The sequence below is a fragment of the Macaca mulatta genome, chromosome 8 (genome assembly GCF_049350105.2).
Source record: "Macaca mulatta isolate MMU2019108-1 chromosome 8, T2T-MMU8v2.0, whole genome shotgun sequence".
NCBI lineage: Eukaryota > Metazoa > Chordata > Mammalia > Primates > Cercopithecidae > Macaca > Macaca mulatta.
The window spans coordinates 140273453-140293396 of record NC_133413.1 but is presented as its reverse complement, the minus strand read 5'-3'; positions in this window follow the sequence as shown (position 1 = coordinate 140293396).

Sequence of the window (19944 nt, the reverse complement as noted above, 5' to 3'; positions counted from 1 at the left end):
AGCCCCACATTTTTACTCATTTGCTGCTTTGTCCAAGTCAATAAGTTTCTCTAGTCTTTATTTCCCTTCTTTCATAAAATTAGGGAGTTCAGCTCATTCAAGTCATTTCACAAACCCTTTAGTCTGGGCTCAGATTTTCTATCCTTTGTCATCCCCTTTCTCCATTTCTTTTCTCTGTTTTTTCTCCCAGCAACTTTAGACATGTGGTAGTGAAAGTCTTCAGAATCAAAATGGAGTTACTAATGTTAAGGAAACCCAGGGAAGCTGTGTGCAGAGCCAGGGAAGGCTGTGAAGAGTGTTCTCACACTCATATGCCTGATAATGAAAGAGACTACAAAAACCATATCCTTACACAAAGGCCATCACCACCTTGCACAAAATAATACTTCTGCAAGGACATCTGCCCAGCATCCGCCTGTTCAACCTCCAACTAGTGTCACCCTTGTTATCGATCTTTGTAGCTAAGGATATTTATTTCAAAACTATTATATAACCCTTGTTTTTCCTTTGAAACCTTTGTCTTCCTTTACCTCCCTAAATATGTATGGCATAGTTTACTATGTCATGCATATTCCTATTGCAATGCTCTGTTCTGAAATAAACTTTTCTTTGTTTTACTCTCTTTCTGTTATTTAGGTTGACAGTAAAAATTCAAAGTGGTTTAGTGATTTGGACTGTGATTTATATAAACATTTCCTTTTTATGTGCTTTGTGAAACTAAAAGCTGTAATAATTAATGGCATACTTAATTCAAAAAATTTGCATAAGCACATATTGTATTTGGTCCTAATAATGACCTCAACATTTCATTTACAATTAGCTTATTCCACAGTATTAAGAAAACATAGGTTTCTTCCTATTTTGTATAAATCAGCCTTTAGAATAAAATGAACCAGCTTTTACAAAATTATTTACAAAGGTATCTGGCCTTGTCATTTGTCATTTGAAAATAATTATGGGACCTGCTTTTTAAATTTACCGAGTGGGATCTCTTTCTGCTGTAAAATTTTACTTCTTTCTGAAGTAAAATTGTATTTTAAAAAAATGATATAATGAAAGGCCAGTCACAGTTGTTCATGCCTGTAATCCCAGCACTTTGGAGGCAGAGGTGGATAGATCGATCACCTGAGGTGTCAGGAGTTCGAGATCAGCCTGGTCAACATGGCAAAACTCGGTCTCTATTAAAAATACAAAAATTAGCCAGGCGTGGTGGCACATGCCTGTAATCGCAGCTACTCAGGAGGCTGAGGCACGAGAATCACTTGATTTGGGAGGCAGAGGTTGCAGTGAGCCGAGATCGTGCCACTGCACTCCAGCCTGGGGGACAGAGTGAGACTCCAAAAAAAAAAAAAAGGCAAAGCAAAAATGTATATATTCAGTTATAATTACCACCTCCTTGGCAACATCAGAATGTAAATGAATGACCTCTGCTGGACTCTTTTTAGCACTGTAAGAGATACTGATTTATTAATGTAGAAAATTATTCAAGTACATATCTTTAAAATTCTATTACTAAGAGAAGAAAAATATGTTTTTGTATTCTGTTTGGTTATGATAAGCCTGGAGGAGACACATTTAAGATAATGATTTTAATTTTAGTTCCGTTAAATTAAGTTGAAGAACCAGGAAAACATTTGTGCCCTTCTGTAATTTCACTTGCATTCAATTCCGTTAGTGTACAAGGCTAGAACAGAAAGACCTGACAAACTGTAGAAAACTATTTAAGAACATTTCTTAACATCTGTCTTCTTTTCCTGATAAGCATACTTTTTTCTTTTTAAAATTTATTTTACTTTTAGCTTCTGTGTCCAACCAGCCATAACATACTGCTTTTCTTAAAAACGTTTTTTTCCAGTGAAATTTTTTTTCTAACTTAGAAGTTTTAGTACTAATTTCTTTTAGGAACACTTGAAATTTTTCTTAATTGTTTTTGGATGAATTGTATGTGCCACAGTAAGCGTTCATTTATTGACCTAACCTTAGCACTAACGTCGTGCAAAGCCCTCTGTGGGGGGTACTTTGGAAACGGAAGTTAAGATCACACTCAGGGAAAAAAGTTTCCACTGCCCTTGGTTCTTTAGCCTATAATGTTTAACAAGGTATTTGTGATGAGTATTCCCTTAAAAAAAAAAAAAAAAAACTTTAAAAAAAGTTTTGGATGGGGACCAGGCACAGTGGCTCATGCCTGTAATTCCAGCACCTCGGGAGGCCGAGGCAGGTGGATCACCTGGTAAGGAGCTCAAGACCAGCCTGGTCAATATAGAGAAAACACATCTCTACTAAAAATTCAAAAATCACCTGGGCGTGGTGGCAAATGCCTATAATTCCAGCTGCTTGGGAGGCAGAGGCAGGAGAATCACTTGAACCCAGGAGGCAGACGTTGCAGTGAGCCAAGATTGTGCCACTGCATTCCAGCCTGGGCGACAAGAGCGAAACTCTGTCTCAAAAAATACAAATTTAGATGGAGTTTCGCTATGTTGCCCAGGCTGGTCTTGAACTCCTGGGCTCAAGCAATCCTCACCCACCTTAGCCTCCCAAAGTGCTGGGATTATAGGCATTAGCCACCCACCATGCCTGTCCCTACCTAGAAAATCACTTCTGAACTCTACTTAGAGGCTAAATTCTTGGTTGACATTACTAGATAGGAGATGTCTTGTTTGTAACTTTGCAAATGTGAACGTACATGATCTGATGGGTAACTTTTCTTTTGACCTCATTTGTCTGTTGTTTTAAGATACTTCATATATTTAATGGTTTGTTAAATAGCACAGGGATTGTGTTCAGTTTATTTCTAGGAGGCCAAAGAGAATTTAAACCAAGGAGGAGAAGTTAACAAATGGGTGAATTTCAGTTTAATACAAGGATTGTATGGTTTTCGAGGTTAGAATTCATGTCTTAATTGTGCTTATTCAGTCATTGGCTTAAGTTTCTACAAATTTTTCTAAAAATTGACCAAAGTCTAAAATTTAAGTCATGCAGAGTATTTAAGCAATGGTGAGATGGCTACTTCGTGTGGATATGTTGTAGAATAGATTCATACTAAGGTTAAATAGTCAAGGGTGAGTCTTCCATTTGACTGTGAACTGTCCCTTCCTGGTCTGAGATTCTCTTGTTTATTGGGAATGGGATATAAAGCCATTCTGCCTGTTGTCTTTCGCTCTTCACAGTGGCTGTAGTGTTGAGAAGAGCCCCTAGTCAATCCCAGAAATTAAGGGATACTTAACTTCAGAGAATACCTTCTTTTAACTCAAATTATGAGAGAAAGCAGAACAATTTTTAAGAATCTCTAATCTATTTCAGTCATAGTGAGGTGACTAGGAATGACACTTTACTTCTATATGCCAAATTCTGGCAGATTTCCTTTCGATTGTAGGCCTCCTGTTTCCTGCACTTTCTCCTTTTCCTGTGAAATCTCCGAGGAGAAGAAAGAATGATGGACAGTTTATCCTTTCACTGCCACAGGGCCTGTTTCCTTGGCAGTCGGTCCTTAAGTTCCTTGCTCTTTTGCTGCTGTTTGGTGACTGAAAGAGGCACCAGAGACTCTCACTCTGGGGAGGTGGGTGGCATGTTTATAAGTAATGGATGAGAATGTCTCTGTAGCCCTTAGTTACTCTCTGTGCAAAAACAGAAAACTAAAATTGCTGCTTCTGGAGATGACTGTTGGTCATCAAGATTTTTAAGGATTTGTGCTCACATTGTGATAATGCATAAGAACATGAGAAACACCATTGGAGATTAGTTCAGAGGTGGTAAAGAGTATTGTGGGAAAATATCATTGCTGCCTAGGCTAGCTTTAATCTTTTAGCAATAAACCTTTGCCTGTTAACCTTGTCCTTGATTTTCTTGATGTTTATAGAGCTTATATTTGAATTATCCCTTCGTAGGTAAGACCAAGGGATTATGAACTTACTCCCTAATTTATTAAGTTACACTTTGTTTCATTTGACTTAAACCTACTCTATGGGATGCCCTTAGTTTACGTAATTTCTTTTTGGATAAATAAGCTGCTTTTTACTTGAATTGTTCATTATTCATTAATTTGACAAATATATATTGAATACCGGCTGTGTGATGGAATGTCTGTTAGAGGCTAGAGTTTAAAAAATGAAACAGATGTAGACTTCTTAAATGTTTGGAAGAACTTTCCTATAAAACTCATTGAATAACTGACACATTGTATCGTTTATAAATGGTCCCAAATAATAGAAAAAGTCTATGTATAAAAATAGGCTTGACAGCAAAACCAGACAGGAACAGAGAAGAAAACTACCGGTCAGTCTTACAAAATAATCCAAGGTGAAATGTTAGCAAAACCAAATCTAGGAATATATTTTTTTAAATGACCAGATAAACCAGGCACAGTGGCTCACGCCTGTAATTGTAGCACCTTGGGAGGCTGAGGTAGGAGGTTTGCTTGAGCCTAGGAGTTCAAGACCAGCCTGGGCAACAGAGCAAGACCCTGTTTCAAATTTTATTTATTCACCCTCATTCATTTATTCATAAATAAATAACCAACCAAGTAGACTTGATCTCAGGAATGCAAGAATGGTTTAGCAATAGAAAATGAATTTATGTAATCTGTCATATTCATAGATTAAATGACAAAATGATTGAAATTATAGAGATGGCAATTATATATTTAATGCAAAATCAAATCAAAATCCCATCAGAATTTTTTGTAGAATTTGACAATCACATGAGTGAATAAAAGGGCAAGAATAAGGCAATTTTGAAGAATTTTTATTTAAACAGTACGCACAGACCATGAAGATGAAAAACTGGGCTGTTACGAAAACACCATAAAGAAAGTTAAGATATGTTAGAGCCTAGGAGAAAGTATCTGCCTTGTATATAAGCATTAAAAGGTTGATATCCAAGATTTCTAAAGCTGCCAGGTGTGATGGCTCATGCCTGTAATGCCAACACTTTAGGAGGCCAGGGTTGGGGAGGATTGCTTAAGGCCATGAATTTGAGACCAGCCTGGGCAACACAATGAGATCCTGTCTCCACGAAAAAAACAAACAGCAACAATATTCCCCCCACGCCCCTCCCCCCACACAAATTAGCCGAGCGTGATGACACGGGCATGTAGTCCCAGCCACTCAGGAGGCAGAGGTGGGAGGATGGATTGAGCCAGGGTGGTCGAGATCGCAGTGAGCCATGAGCACACCACCATGCTCCAGCCTGGGCGACAAAGCAAGACCCTATCTCAAAATAATAATAATAATAAATATATATATATATTTTTTTCCCTAAAACTCAGTTTGAAAAAAGAGTGGTATGACAGTTGAAGTTAAGTTAGGAAAACTTACCACTCTGGATATTTCAAACAATTTAATATAGAAGATTGGTTACAAAGATACTAGAAAAGCTGGAAGAGCAAAAGGAACAAGGGAGAGAACAGAGTAGCAAAAATAAAATAAGAAATTGTGATACTGCTTTTGCCAGAGACAAGCTGCTGCCACCACTAGGCTTGAACCTACAGGCTGCACCCGTCCCTAATTAGGGTATTGGATACTATTCACACTGTTCCTACAACAACTACTAGCCTGTTCTAATCAGTAACTTCTCTCTTCCTCCTGTCTTCTCTCCCTCCAGTGCCTCCTGTTGACATAATCTAACAGGAGCCCAGCTGGCAAAGATGTCTGGGAAATGTCATTTGAATTCTCAGCCCCAGCAGTGCAGAAAGGTAGGAGTGGGGCTGAGAAACAACAGAAAAATAAAGACCATAGGTGGCAGAGGAAATGCATATACACTTCACAGATGGCCCATAAACATATAATACAAAAAGGTGCATATGTTTACTGATAAATGACAAATTTAAACATCAGAGACATTTCAGACTCCAAAAATTAAACTTGAGGTTTTGGAGGACAGGAAATTGGAACTCTTTCTACCTGTGGAACAGAATTGATGGATGTACTTGGGAGAGCAATTTAGCACCATGTAAAGTTACGGTTGCCTTTTCATTTTCAGATAGCTGTCCTATAGGACTCTTGTACATGAGCTTAAGTATATATAGTGTGTGTATGGAGGTGTAAAGCATAACTGTTAATATTTAAAAGTGGAAAACAATCTCATCATTCAGTAGAGGAGTGAATAAACTGGTTTCTTTGAATAATCGAATAGTATGTAATAGCTAAAATGAATGAATATTAATAATTTTTAAAAACCATTGAGTGAGAAAATCGAGTTTTCAAAGAATATGCATAGTATATCATATATGCAAATTGAAAAGCAGAACAATACTGTATTGTTTATGATGAATATATAACTTTGGAGTAAAAAAATCTTAAAATATGTTTGGCAGGAAAACCATGCTGGAAAAAAAAAAAGACCTAGTGTGATGACTCATGCCTATAATCCCAACACTTGGAGAGTCTGAGGTGGAAGGATCGGTTAAGGCCAGGAGTTCAAGACCAGCCTGGGCAAATAGGGAGAATCCATCTCTATCTAATAATTTTTTTTTAAAAAGGTACTAATTATCTTCAGTGAGAGAGGAGGAGAGGGGAGGAAAGTTGATTGAAAGAGGTTGGGAGGTCAACTGCACACATAGAAAAGTAGCCCATCTAAAGCAACTATTGCCAAATCGTTACAGCTTTAATCTGGGTGACAAGACTGTGAATAGTGTTTTTTTATTTTGTGTTTTTTTTTTTTTTTTTTTTTTTTTGTATTTTATGTTGGAATTACTTCCTAATTTAAATAAATAGCAAACAAGAAAGAATTAAGAATCAGCCCCTCTGGGAAGCTTTTATTTACTTTACCAAAACTAGGTTAGGTATTCCGTTTTCTGTGTATTCAGAATGCCCTTTGCTCGTTTCTTTATGAAAGTATACCCACACTTGCTTGTCTGGTCTCTTCCACTTGTCTGTGAATTCCTCAGCACCAGATATTCAATATTCATCACAGCCATTGGCAGACAGGTGCTAAGTAAACGTTGTTTGATTTAGAACAACTACTACCACTGATACTGTAAAAGCTACATATATGGAAGTATCTGAGGCTTTATAATGAAACATTTAAAAAAACTGATCATCCATGTATTGTGTAGCATGTGTGTTAGAAAGAGGTAGGCACCTGAATTCCATTCTGAGCTTTTTTCTTGGGCATCTTTCAGTGAGACATACGTGTTCTCTCAGCATCAATGGCTTTACATTTTTGAACATTTAAAATTACTGATTCATACAAGAGTGTGCATACTTCATTTGTAAATTGTGAAGCCTAAAAATAAGACTCCCATGAATCCACCACTAATTGAGGAACTAGAATAATTCTCAGGTCTTTAAAGTTGCCCAATCCTATGATCATCTCCCCCTATAAATAACTAGTATCTTTAATATGGTGTTTGATTTAATGGTATTATATTGTGTACAGTTTTCCGATAGCATTATAATTCACTTATTCATTTTTATTGCATGTAGCTGCAGTTAATTTGTTTGCACAGTATTACAGTTCATTGTGTGAATATTGCACATGAGCTTCAGAAGGAATATCAGACTGATTTCCCAAACTTGTCATAGTAGTTTACACTTCCACCTGATTGTGCCCATTGCTCTTGCATTTTACATCAGCCTAGTATGATTTTGAAATATATAATGAAACTTTTCTAAAATATTTCCATTTCTAGTCATTGAAACTATTGACGTATATTTATTTTACAGCATGATGTATAAAGAAAGCCATAGTTAAAAGCAGAACGCTACTCCACACACACACAAAAAAATAACAATTTTGGTAATTAAATGTGACAGTGGACTTGTGTGACTAGGCTTTTCTTTTGAGTTGTTGACATGAAATAAAATTTATTTTGCATTCATAGATTTTAAAATAATGTATGCAAAATGAATTCAGAATACTGTATTTGTCTAATGATAACGTATTTTCAAGAGAAACTATCATAGTAAGTCCTTACAAAATAGGTCATTTTGAGTTGTGGTTTTGCATGTTTCCATCATATTCCATTCCAGAAACTTCTGTATTACTTGCCTTGAGCCTTTGTAGTAGCCCTTCTACATACTTTTTGTCTGTGCTTGATGCAAGCCATTGTAACAGGATGTGTTTCTGTGCTTTCATGGTCTAAATATGTGGCTCTGACAGTAATTTGCACTGGTGATCAAATTCTTCTTTTTCCTATCTCCTGTTATACAGAAGATTTTTTAACTTTTAATGCCTGGAATCATGGAAGAATGGCAGTAATCTTTGAATCAGACTCAAAGATACCATGACAATCTGATCTAATACTATTTTATTGTGTTTCACTTCCATGTAAGGAACAGTATTAGTCTCCTAATTTATTATATCCATTGCACATGGCCCAACAGAAATAGGTAGAATAAGATTTTTCATTCTATAATATGAAGTCTAAGTGTATCCATCCACTAGATGTCAGCATTAGGCAAGATGCAGTGGAATGGATATAGAATAATAGCCAGAAGCTCAGTAAGAGATTTAGTCTAACAAGTAAACTGACTTGCATAAAGTCACACATTTTATGATAGGAGTAGAAATCAAGCCTCCCAATTTTTATTCCTTTGTTATATCACATTTCTTTAAGTCAAGTGACTTAACTGCATGTAATTTAGTAGCCAAAATTAAAATATATGGATCTTAACATTTGCTAGGGCTTCATGGGGAGATTTTAGTACTACTGTGTTGATATTAACACTGGCACCCAGGAATACCTGAATCCTGTTGTACTGATCTCTCTGTCTCTTTCTTTACATTTCACAAAAGATGGAGAATCAAAGGATCACTTTATTAATAGTTAAACTAGTACTTGATAGCAGTGAGTTAGATAGTGTTAGTAAGGTTAAGGATTAAGCTGTTCTGTAGAACTTCCCTGATATCAAATTCCAACCAGGAAAGCAGAAATCATTTTAAAATGAGGAATTTTAATATATGTATTTAGTTCACAAGTGTTGGAAACCTGAGCCAAAAGAGACTGCTGAGGTAACTTAGATATTAATAGAAACCACAAGAAACAGCAATTACTTTTAGGGCTCAGGGAACAAAAGAGAAGAGATAGATTTGGGAGAATTTAGGAGCTTGAAGGAAGAACCCCATAGGCCTGGAGTCTCAGACCTTTGAAGGGGGCCACATTATGCACTGCTGCTGGGAGTTCCACAAGAAGCTAGAGCTTGGAGCCCTAGCTATCTTACCGCTGGAAGAAACTATGACGGGACTTCAAAGGTCCCTTTTGTTTTTCTTCTTCCCACCTTTTCATTCCTTTTGGTGACATTTGCTTGCTTCCTGTCTCCTCTCCTCTCCTCCCTTGTCCTCTTTTCTCCTCCCTTCTTCTCTCCTCTCCTCTTCATTTTTTTCTTTTTTTATTTTATCTTTTTTGGGACAGTCTCACTCTGTTGCAGAGTGTAGAGTGCAGTGGTGCAATCTTGACTCACTGCAACCTCCGCCTCCTGCATTCAAAAGATTCTCATGCCACAGCCTCCCTAGTAGCTGGGACTACAGGTATGTGCCACCACGCCTGGATAATTTTTGTATTTTTAGTAGAGATGGAGTTTTGCCATATTGGCCAGGCTGGTCTCAAACTCCTGACCTCAAGTAATCTCATCACCTCGGCCTCCCAAAGTACTGGGATTACAGGCGTGAGCGACCGCGCCTGGCCTGCTTTCAAGTGATGGTACAGTTTCTTAGAATCAGTTCAGTAAGCAGACTTTGGGCAATATTTGATGAGGGTGGTGCCTTGAATATTTTCAGAAGTGTTACTGGGATTATTGATATGATTTATATCTAAAAAACAGTGTACATACCTTAATTTATAAATACTTTATTGATAAAAATGCTGACAATTACCTGAGCCGTCATTCAGCGAGTCTTAACCTTTTTGCTGGTGGAGGGTCTTGCCTGGATGTTAATGGCTGCAGACTGATCAAGGTAGTAGTTGCTGAAGGTTGGGTGGCTGTGCAATTTCTTAAAATAAGACAACAATGAAGTTTGCCACATCAGTTGACTCTTCCAGGAAAGATTTCTCTGTAGCATGTGATACTGTTGGGTAACATTTCAACCACAATACAACTTTCAAAATTGGAGGCAGTACTTTCAGACCTTGCCAGTGCTTATCAGCTGTGTTGATGTAATACTCATTTTAACAGTCTAAACAACATCTTCAGAGTAGATTTCATCTCAAGAAACCATTTTTGGCTGGGCGTAATGGCTCGCGCCTGTAATCCTAGCACTTTGGGAGGCCGAGGTGGGTGGATTGCCTGAGCTCAGGAGTTTGAGACCAGCCTGGGCAACATGGTGAAACCCCATCTCTACAAAAATACAGAAAATCAGCTAGCTGTGGTGGCTTGCACCTGTAGTCTCAGCTACTCAGTACGTTTAGGCACGAGAATTACTTGAACCCGGGAGCTGAGGTTGCAGTGAGCCAAGATCGTGCCACTGCACTCCAGCCTGGGTGACAAAGTGAAACTCTGTCTCAGAAAAAAAAAAGGAAAGAAACCATTTTCTTTGCTTACCCATAAGAAGCAACTCCTCATCCACTCAAATTTTTATCATAAGATTGCAGCAATTCAGTCACATCTTAAAGGCCCTTCTAAGATGAACTTCTACGCTAGTTTCTTGGTATTTCCACCACATGTGCCATTCCTTTCTCCACTGAAGTCTTGAATCCCCCTCACAGTCATCCGTGAGAGTTAGAAGCAACTTCTTTCAAACTCCTGTTGATATTTGACCCCTTCCCATGAATCACAAAGGTTCTTAATGGTGTCTAGAATGGCGAATCCTTTCCAGAAGGCTTTCAGTTTCCTTTCTCAGATCCGTCAGAAGAATCCATATCTGTGACAGGTTTAACTTTAAGAAATGTGTTTCTTAAATAATAAGACTTAAGAGTCAGAATTACTCTGTGATCCATCAGCTGCAGAGTGCATATTGTGTTAGCAGCATGAAAACAACATTAATCTCCTTATACATCTCCATTAGAGTTCTTGGGTGAGTAGGTGCATTGTCAGTGAGCAGTAATTCGTTGAAATGAGTATTTTTTTCTGAGGAGTAGATCTCAATAGTGGGCTTAGAATATTGTGTGCACTATGCTGTAAACAGATGTGCTGTCATCTAGGCTTTGTTGTTCCATTTAGAGACCGCAGGCAGAGTGGATGTAGTATAATTCTTAAGGGTCCTAGGATTTTGTTTTTATTTTTATTTTGAGACGGAGTCTCGCTCTGTTGCCCATGGAATGCAGTGGTGTGATCTTGGCTCACTGCAACCTCTGCCTCGCAGTTGAAGCAGTTCTCCTGCCTCAGCTTCCCGAGTAGCTGGGATTACAGGTGCCTGCCATCCTGCCCAGCTAATTTTTGTATTTTTAGTAGAGATGGGGTTTCACCATGTTGGCCAGGCTGGTCTCAAACTCCTGACCTCAGGTGATCTGCCCACCTCGGCCTCCCAAAGTGCTGGGATTACAGGCGTGAGCCACTGTGTGCGGCCTCTCTGTCTGTTTTTAACCATGTATTTTTTCAGCTAATACGTATGAATACCAACTACATCCCAGGCATTGTTCTAAGTGCTCAGGATAGAGAGTGTACAAAACAAAACCCCTGCCTAGTCAGAGAAAGACAAAGTAAATAGATAAGAGTAATAGGAATGTGTGTTAGATGGTACAAACCATCAGTTTGGGAAGGGGATAGAGAGGAGGATGGAAGGGGCATTTATAGATGGGTAGGTAGCTCAAGGATTCTCTCTGAAGAGGTGAGGCCTTACTGAGCAGCAGAAACTGCAAACAGGCTTTTGTGGTTAGATGTGCATGTGTGCAGTGGAGAGTGAAGGGATATGAGGCCAGAGTGTGTCAGGGGCAGATGATGTAAGATTTTGTAGGACCCCTGTATTAGTTTGTTCTCACATTGCTATAAAGAACTACCTGAGACCGGGTAATTTCTAAAGAAAAGAGGTTTGATTGGCTCATGGTTCTGCAAGCTGTATAGAAAGCATGGCTGGGGAGGTCTCAGGAAACTTTGAATGGCGGAAGGCAAAGAGGAAGGCAGCACGTCTTACATGGCCAGAGCAGGAGGAAGAGAGATGGGGAGGTGCCCCACCCTTTAAAAGAACCAGACCTCATTAGAACTCACTATCACAACAGCAGCAAGCGGGGGAAGTCCACTCCCATGATCCAGTCTCCTCCCAGCAGGCTCCTTCTCCAGCACTAGAGATTATAACTCGACATGAGATTTGGGCAGGGACGCAAATTCAAACCATATCATTCTGTTCCTGGCTCCTCCCAAATCTCACGACCTTCTCACATTACAAAATATAATCAGCCCTTCTCAGTAGTCCCCCAACTCTTAACTCATTTCAGCATTAACTCAGAAGTCCACAGTCCAAAGTCTCACCTGAGGTGAGACAAGGCCCTTCCACCTATGAGTCTTTAAAATCAAAATGAAGTTAGTTACTTCCAAGATACAATGAGGGTACAGGCATTGTTTAAATACTCCCCTTCCAAAAGGGAGGAATAGGCCAAAACAAAGGGGCTTTAAGCCTCATGCACATCTGAAACCTAGCAGGGCAGTTGTTCAATCTTAAAGCTCCAGAATAATCTCCTTTGATTCCATGTGTCACATCCAGGCCACACTGATGTAAGGGGTGGGCTCCTAAGGCCTTGTACAGCTCTGCCCCTCTTGCTCTGCAGGGCTCACCTCCCATGGCTGCTCTCAAGGGCTGGCATTGAGTGTCTGTGGCTTTTCCAGGTGCATGGTTCGAGCTGTTGTTGGATCTACCATTCTGGGGTCTGGAGCACGGGTGGCCCCCTCCTCGCAACTATGGTAGGCAGTGCTTTGGTGAGGACTCCAACCCTACATTTCCCCAGTGCACTGCCCTAGGAGAGGTTCTCCATGAGGACTCTGCCCCTGCAGTGTACTTCTGCCTGAACATCCAGGCATGTCCATACATCCTCTGAAATCTAGGCAGAGACTCCCAAGCCTCAACACTTCTTGCTGTCTGCGCACCTGCAGGCCTGACACCCATGGAAGCTGCCAAGGCTTATGGCTTGTACCTGCCTGAACAGCAGCTTGAGACATAATCTAGGACCCTTTTAGCCATGGCTGGAACTGGAGTGGCTGGGATGTAGGGAGCAGTGTCCCCAGGGCAGCCAGGCCTTGGGCCTGGCCTGTGAAACCATTCTACCTGCCTAGACCTCTGAGTCTGTGATGGCGGGGGGGCTGCCACAAAGGTCTCTGAGATGCCTTCGAGGCATTTTTCCCCATTGTCTTTGATTTGTCACTGAATTTGGGTGGAGACACAAATTTGAATCATATCAACCTGGTAAGGGATTTGGATTTTATTCTGAGTGTGTTAGTGAGTCATTGCATGGCTTTGAGTAGAGAAAGGATGATTTATATGTTTAAAAGAGTGCTTTGCCTCTTATATGTGGAAGAGATTATAGGAGGAGGCTGGGGTGGAAACAGGGAGACCAGCAACCCTGGCAAGAAGTGAGGGTGGCAAGAAGTAGGGAGGTGTGGCAGTTGGGGAGGTGAGAAGTGCTGCCCTTTAATGATAAAAGTGTGTTGAGGAGGATGAGGGGAGTGTCAGGGCAGATGCTCATGACAGGCAAGGTAAGGTGTGAGGGCAGAGTATTGACATTGGAATTAGCAACATGGAAGTTACCTGATGGCCTTCCCATCCCACCAAAACCTGATGCAGTTTTGGTGGTGTGGGATGGGGATAAAAGCCACATTGCAAGGGGTTTAACAGAGAATGAAAGGAGAGAAATAAAAGAAGCTGAGTGTTAGACTATTCCTTTTGAGGAATTTTGCTGCAAAGAGAAGCAAGGGAATAGGATGGGAGCTGGTGAGGGAAATAGAATCAAGGTACATTTCTGTTTAAGATGGAAGAAATAAATGTATGTATGCCAAACAGAAGGGTACTGAAAAGAAAAACAAGTAGGAAGGAAACTCAAGACAATATATTGTTCAGAATGTCAAATTTTGAAGAAAGTGTTTTCAGGAAGGCGTGGGTGATTAACTGGGTCAAGAGCTGCTAGTTCAGTAAGTTGAAGTGTGAGAATTGTCCTTTAGATTTAGCCAAATGCAAGTTTTGGCGACCTTGACAGGGACAGCTTTATTGTAGTGGGCATAAAAGCCAAACTGGAATGAGTTGAAAGAATAGAAGTTTGAAAAGTGGAAAGAAACAGCTATCAACAGTTCATTTGACAAGTCTTTCTATAAAGAGGACAAGAAAGATGATGTTGTAGTAGAGGGAACATGAAGTCCTTGAGGAGACAAAGGCAAGTGGGAGTAGTGCCCCAGAGGAAAGGTTGTCCTTCAGGAAACAGGTACAGAGGGTGGGTGTATGGTTACTAGAGAGGGTCGTAGAAAAGATAGATGCTTCTGTGTGTTGTGTGTGAAAAATACAGTGAGGTCATTTCCTGCAAGTGAGAATGGAGGATGGGTTGTTGGGGTTTTGTGGTTTTCTTCTTCTTCTTCTTCTTCTTTTTTTTTTTTTTTTTTTTTTTTTTTTTGAAGAGATCATGAGGAAGGTAAGCATTTTTTAAATGTATGGAATAATCACCTGGGAAAGTGGGAGAGGAGATTGAGTGAGGTAGCAAACTGAGGGTGCACTTCAGGTTGGTGGTAATATGTTAAAAGCAACAGCTTTCAACAACAGGCAGTTTTGCCTCCCAGGGGACATTTGACAATGTCTGGAGGCATTATTGGTTGTCACAGCTGAGAGCAGGGGTGATAAGAGGTATCTAGTGGGCAGAGGCCCAGAATATTGCTAAACAAACCTACAAGGCACTAGACAGTCCCTCAAAGAATAGTACAGTTAAAATGTTAGTATTGCTGAGTTTAAGAAACCCTGATTTAAAGTGAAGCTGGTCAGTGTGTTTGTTACTTTTCTTTCCTCCCCCTCCATCTCACTGGCCACTCACAAATCTTTAATACGTTTATAAGCTGGATGTGAGGAAAACTGACACTAAACAATTAAGACAAAATCAGATTGTGATAAATATGCTTAAGAAATAAATTGGGTGAAGCAGTAGGTAGAAGATTATCACTGGTAGAAGCTGCAGCTGGTGCAACTCCTTTGAAGAGGTTGGCAGAGAAAAGCCTTTTCAAAGAGAAACCTTTTGAGATGAGCCCTGAAGGATGGAAAGAAGCCAGTCATGGGAAAATCTTTAGGACTAGCATTCTAGGAAGAGGAGACAAAATTAAAAAGTACCTTGAGGAGGAAAAAGTAAGTGAAGTAATAACATCTCTTAGGAAGTTTCTGGAAAGATAGAGGAAGTATTATAGTAATGGTAGGGTGTAGTTGTTTCTATTGGCTATTATTCTGTAAGGAAACTTCTTTTCAAATGTTTTATGGGAAAATGGTCTAATGTATTTAAGTGCCTTTTGTTAGCTTAAAAATACATTCCACAGACTACCGGCCAGGAAGGGCGTGTTCCTTTCCAGATAAGTTGTCAACGTGGAAACAAATGTCTAATGTAAGGGCTCATAGTAAAAAAAATTCCACCAGAAATAGGACAACTCTTGAGGTAAACCGTGTCTGGTTTCTGTGTATTAAATTTGTGTTAAATTTATTTTTAGCTTATTTAGTAAATACAATATTTAGTTTAAATCTAAAGATTACAATAGAAAATAATTTGAAAGAGGATTCTTTAGCTTTTCCCTTCTAAATTCAGATAGTAAGACTTAGTTTATTATTCTAAGTGATAATATTTGTTACCTCTAAAATATATTAATAGTGTTTTGGGTTAGTTTTTATATAGTCTGCTTTAAAATCTTAAATCCGGCTGGGCATGGTGGCTCACACCTGTAATCCCAGCACTTTGGGAGGCCGAGGCGGGTGGATCACCTGAGGCTGGGAGTTCAAGACCAACCTGACCAACACGGAGAAACCCTGTCTCTACTAAAAATACAAAATTAGCCAGGTGTGGTGGTGCCTGCCTGTAATCCCGGTTACTCGAGAGGCTGAGGCAGGAGAATCACTTGAACCTGGGAGGCGGAGGTTGCAGTGAGCCAAGAACGTACCATTGCACTCCAGTCTGGGCAACAAGAGTGAAACCCTGTCTCAAAAAAAGTCTTAAAACCTTTGGTATCTTTCATATCAAATGTATTTATTCATCCAAAACTTAGAAATCTTACTAGTCTCCTTTAGATGGCAGAAATCCAGCTCAACAGCTAAAAGGGATATTGGTTTAAAAAAACTAGGGTATCTTAAAACCAGAGGAAAATCAAGCAACTGGACTGAAAGAAGTGACAGCTGGAACTCAGGAATGAATGGAAATTAATGACTCCAGGACACTTTCTGAGACTTTGCACTGTAATATTGGTTCATTCTCTTGTGACAGACTGCCATCCTCTGTGGCAGGAAGTATGACTGCCACATCCGCCCACGCCTCACATTCCATAAGTTCTGCTGCTGGGAACAGAGCCCGTCGTTAGGTTGCTCTGACAGCTGCAACAGTAATAGTAAATAAACTGCCAGGTATGGAGCTAAATGTGGTGCTTATTTTAACCCATTTAATGATTTTAGAAACCCTCTGAGGTGAATATTATTAATATGCACCTTTTACACATGAGAAAACTGAGGAATGGAGAAGTTAAAAAACACTTGACTAAAGTCACAAAGCTTGGAAGTGGCAGAGCTGGGTTTCAGACCCAGGCAGTCTGGTCCCACCTAAGCTGATGATTAACCACTGTCATATTAGTTGAAAACAGTCACAGTGAGAGGACAGGAGGGTTTGTTTGTTTGTTTTTTTGTTTGTTTGATTTTTGGCCAGGTTAAAATATAGCAAGATAGGGTTATGGTTTTAATTTTTTGTTTATTCTTATAAAGGATAGGAGAACCGATAATGTTATAATGGGACTGTTTTTAGAGCTTTGAAAATTGCATGAGTTTTTGTTCAAAGAGACATTGTGATATGTGCTGCCTATGTAGCATCTGTCCTGTGTGCTATGTGGTAGAGCCAAGTTTTGCACTGGACAACAGTTGTTGTAGTGATTCTCAGTCGGGTGATTTTGCCCCTAGGAGACATTTGGCAGTATCTAGAGACATTTTTAATTGTCACAGCTTGTATGGGGGGTAGCTACTGGTATGTAGTGGATTGAAACCCAAGATGCTGCTGTGTTTCCTGCAATGTGAGACAGACTTCAATAACAAAAGAACTCCTCAGACCAAAATGTTAATAGTGCTGAGACTGAGAAACACTGTGTTAGATAAACTGAGCCATTTCTTTTTTTTCTTTTTTTTTTTTTTTTTTTTTTGAGAGGGAATCTAGCTCTGTTGCCTAGGCTAGAGTGTGCAGTGGTGTGATCTTGGCTCCCTGCAACCGCCACCTCCTTTAGTAGAGACGGGGTTTCACTGTGTTGGCCAGGCTGGTCCCAAACTCCTGACCTCGTGATCTGCCCACCTTGGTCTCCCGAAGTGCTGACATTACAAGCATGAGCCACCGTACCCAGCCAACTGAGCCATTTTCAAACTAAGTGTCTGTGTGTGGGATAAATAGGCAAGAAATTCTCAATCCTTACGAGAGTAAGTAGGTCAGGACGAAGTCTGATGTAGTGGTCATACTCCCAAGTATGAGGAGGGGAGGATCACATTAGCCTTGAGTGCCTGGAAAGAAGAACCATATACAGAGGAAGAAGTTTACAGAAGGAGCTGTAGGACAATGGAGCAGACATACCTGGCTAGTTCCAAAATTTTTCCCAAGGTTGGACTGTGTGCATACAGGTAAAAAGGTAAGGAAGCCTAATCTCCCTCTTCTCCATGCATACCTGATGATGGTTTCCTGTTAATAGAACTAATTTTAGGGCAACATTTCAGCAATATTCTTGACAAATATGGGCTTTGTTCTAATTTATAACATTGGAATGTGTTGATAAGGACTCAGGTTTATATTAAAAGAAATAGAGCCATTATTACTTTTAAAAGGTTATTTTGTGATATTTAGGTTTCAATTACAGCAACAGCCAATATTTATTAAATGTTTTCTGTGTGCCAGACACTAAGCTGAGTCAGTGCTTAATCTCATTTAACACTCATAATAGGAATTTAAGATAGTTACTAAAATTACCTGCATTTTACCAATCAAGAAATGAGTCCCCAGAAGGGTTAACTACCATCCTTAAGGTCAAACAGCTACTAAGCTAGAGTCCAATTTCTGGTTTGATTCCATAGATTAAACTCCTAAAACCAAATGGTATGCTGCCTTTTTCCTACTAAAAGTAATTATAGTCCTTTCTCATGATATATTTTTCATCTGTAGTTGCAGTATTGATACCACTAGGTAATTTTTTGTGTATTTGGTCTCAGTTCTCGTTAGTGAGAAAATTTATATATGTTTGGAAACAGTCATTCCATATATGTTGGAAAGCTTTTAAAAATTAAAGCTGTGAAGTATGCTACTTCCAAATGGTTTCTTCCAACATCTATTGAATAACTTTAGTAACCAATTTGAGGTTATTATTTGGGTGTGATGATTTAGGAAAAATGTTTATCCTTTCCTTTAATATAAAAGCTTGGTATTATTAAATGTGTTACAATGTATAAGGTAATTAAGATGAAATACTAAATATTTCCCTCTTAGCTTAATGTCACCTAATCCATTTGTGTAAAGTATTGTACAAAATCAGGCCCTTGAAATTCTGTGTAATAGAAATATTAATATAAAAAGAAGATAGATCTCCACCTCCCCCATTTGGGGAATATTGTTTCAAAAGGGAAGAACCATTCAGTACTTACCATATGTGAATAAATTAGATTGCTTTTAACATTTTATAAGAAATTTTTGTTTCCGTACATCGGACTTTGACCACTAAAGCAAGTAACTGTTACACACTCATATTTATTTCCTCATGGGAAGCTTACAGTTAGAAACATATGCTGATGTTGGAGAGTAGGTGGAAGAAGGGGATGCCACAGGTGACAGGAAGTGTAACTTTTTTCAAGCTTCTTACAATGAGAGTGAGTGGCAAGTTGTCTTTTTTTCTCAATAAAAATATTGTTTTATGTTTTGCTTTATTTACATTTGCCAGCAACGGGATCTTTGGAGAAAAACACATAGCAGTTGGAGGAAAAGTACAGCAGTTGGAGGGAGGAGGATGTGGGTAGCCGTGATACCATAGTTTGCCTCCCCTTTTGTTACTCTACCTTCGAGGTTTGAACCTGGTTTCCTGGGTGTTTCTGACCCCATTTCCCACTTTCATCCTCACTGTATTGTGGAGATCTTGGGCAACATTTATGCCAATGCCGTATTTTCACTTTTTTCGCTCTGCAAACCTACTAAGTTGTGATAATTGCTGGCTCCCTGTTGTGCTTGTTTGCTGTGTTAACTTTTAAGTTCCATACATGGTATAGTTGTATAGAGTTGATTATTCAGTCTAAGAGTTAAATAATAAAAGTTTGATTAATCTTAAGAGATAGAAGATATCAAAAATATTTTATGTGTGGTAAAGTTTTTTTAGATGGGTCATTAATTGATAACTTTCTTTAGGCTTTAATGGTTAAATGTGGTTTGAATACTTTCTTCTTTGTATTCCCAATAGGATTTGACTCTGCAAGAAGGAAAATATCCCTATTGTTTAAAAAAATGGTTTCTGTATTTACTTATTTGAGAAATCTAGTTTTGCTGTTAATTTAAATTGAGAAATATATGCCTCAAAAATTTTAAAGGAGTAACATGTCAAAATCTAATCTTTTTTCCCATCTTGCTTTATGTAATTTTTTTGATATGTGGAAAAGAGGGACAGGAGCTATAAACTCAGAGCCAAATGTGCTTTTGTTGTTCCAAATTCTCAGTGCCAAAAGCATATAAACCTGCACCTGTTGATAATTATGAGCAAGCCAGCCTTTGCCAAATCCCAGGCCTCTGCTTAAAATTTTTTACTGGAACTAAATGATGTTGCCATTTTTATTTTTAGGTTTGCTGGCATGGGTAATCTCATTAAGGTGCTAACCAGGGACATAGACCACAATGCAGCACATTTTTTCTTGGACTTT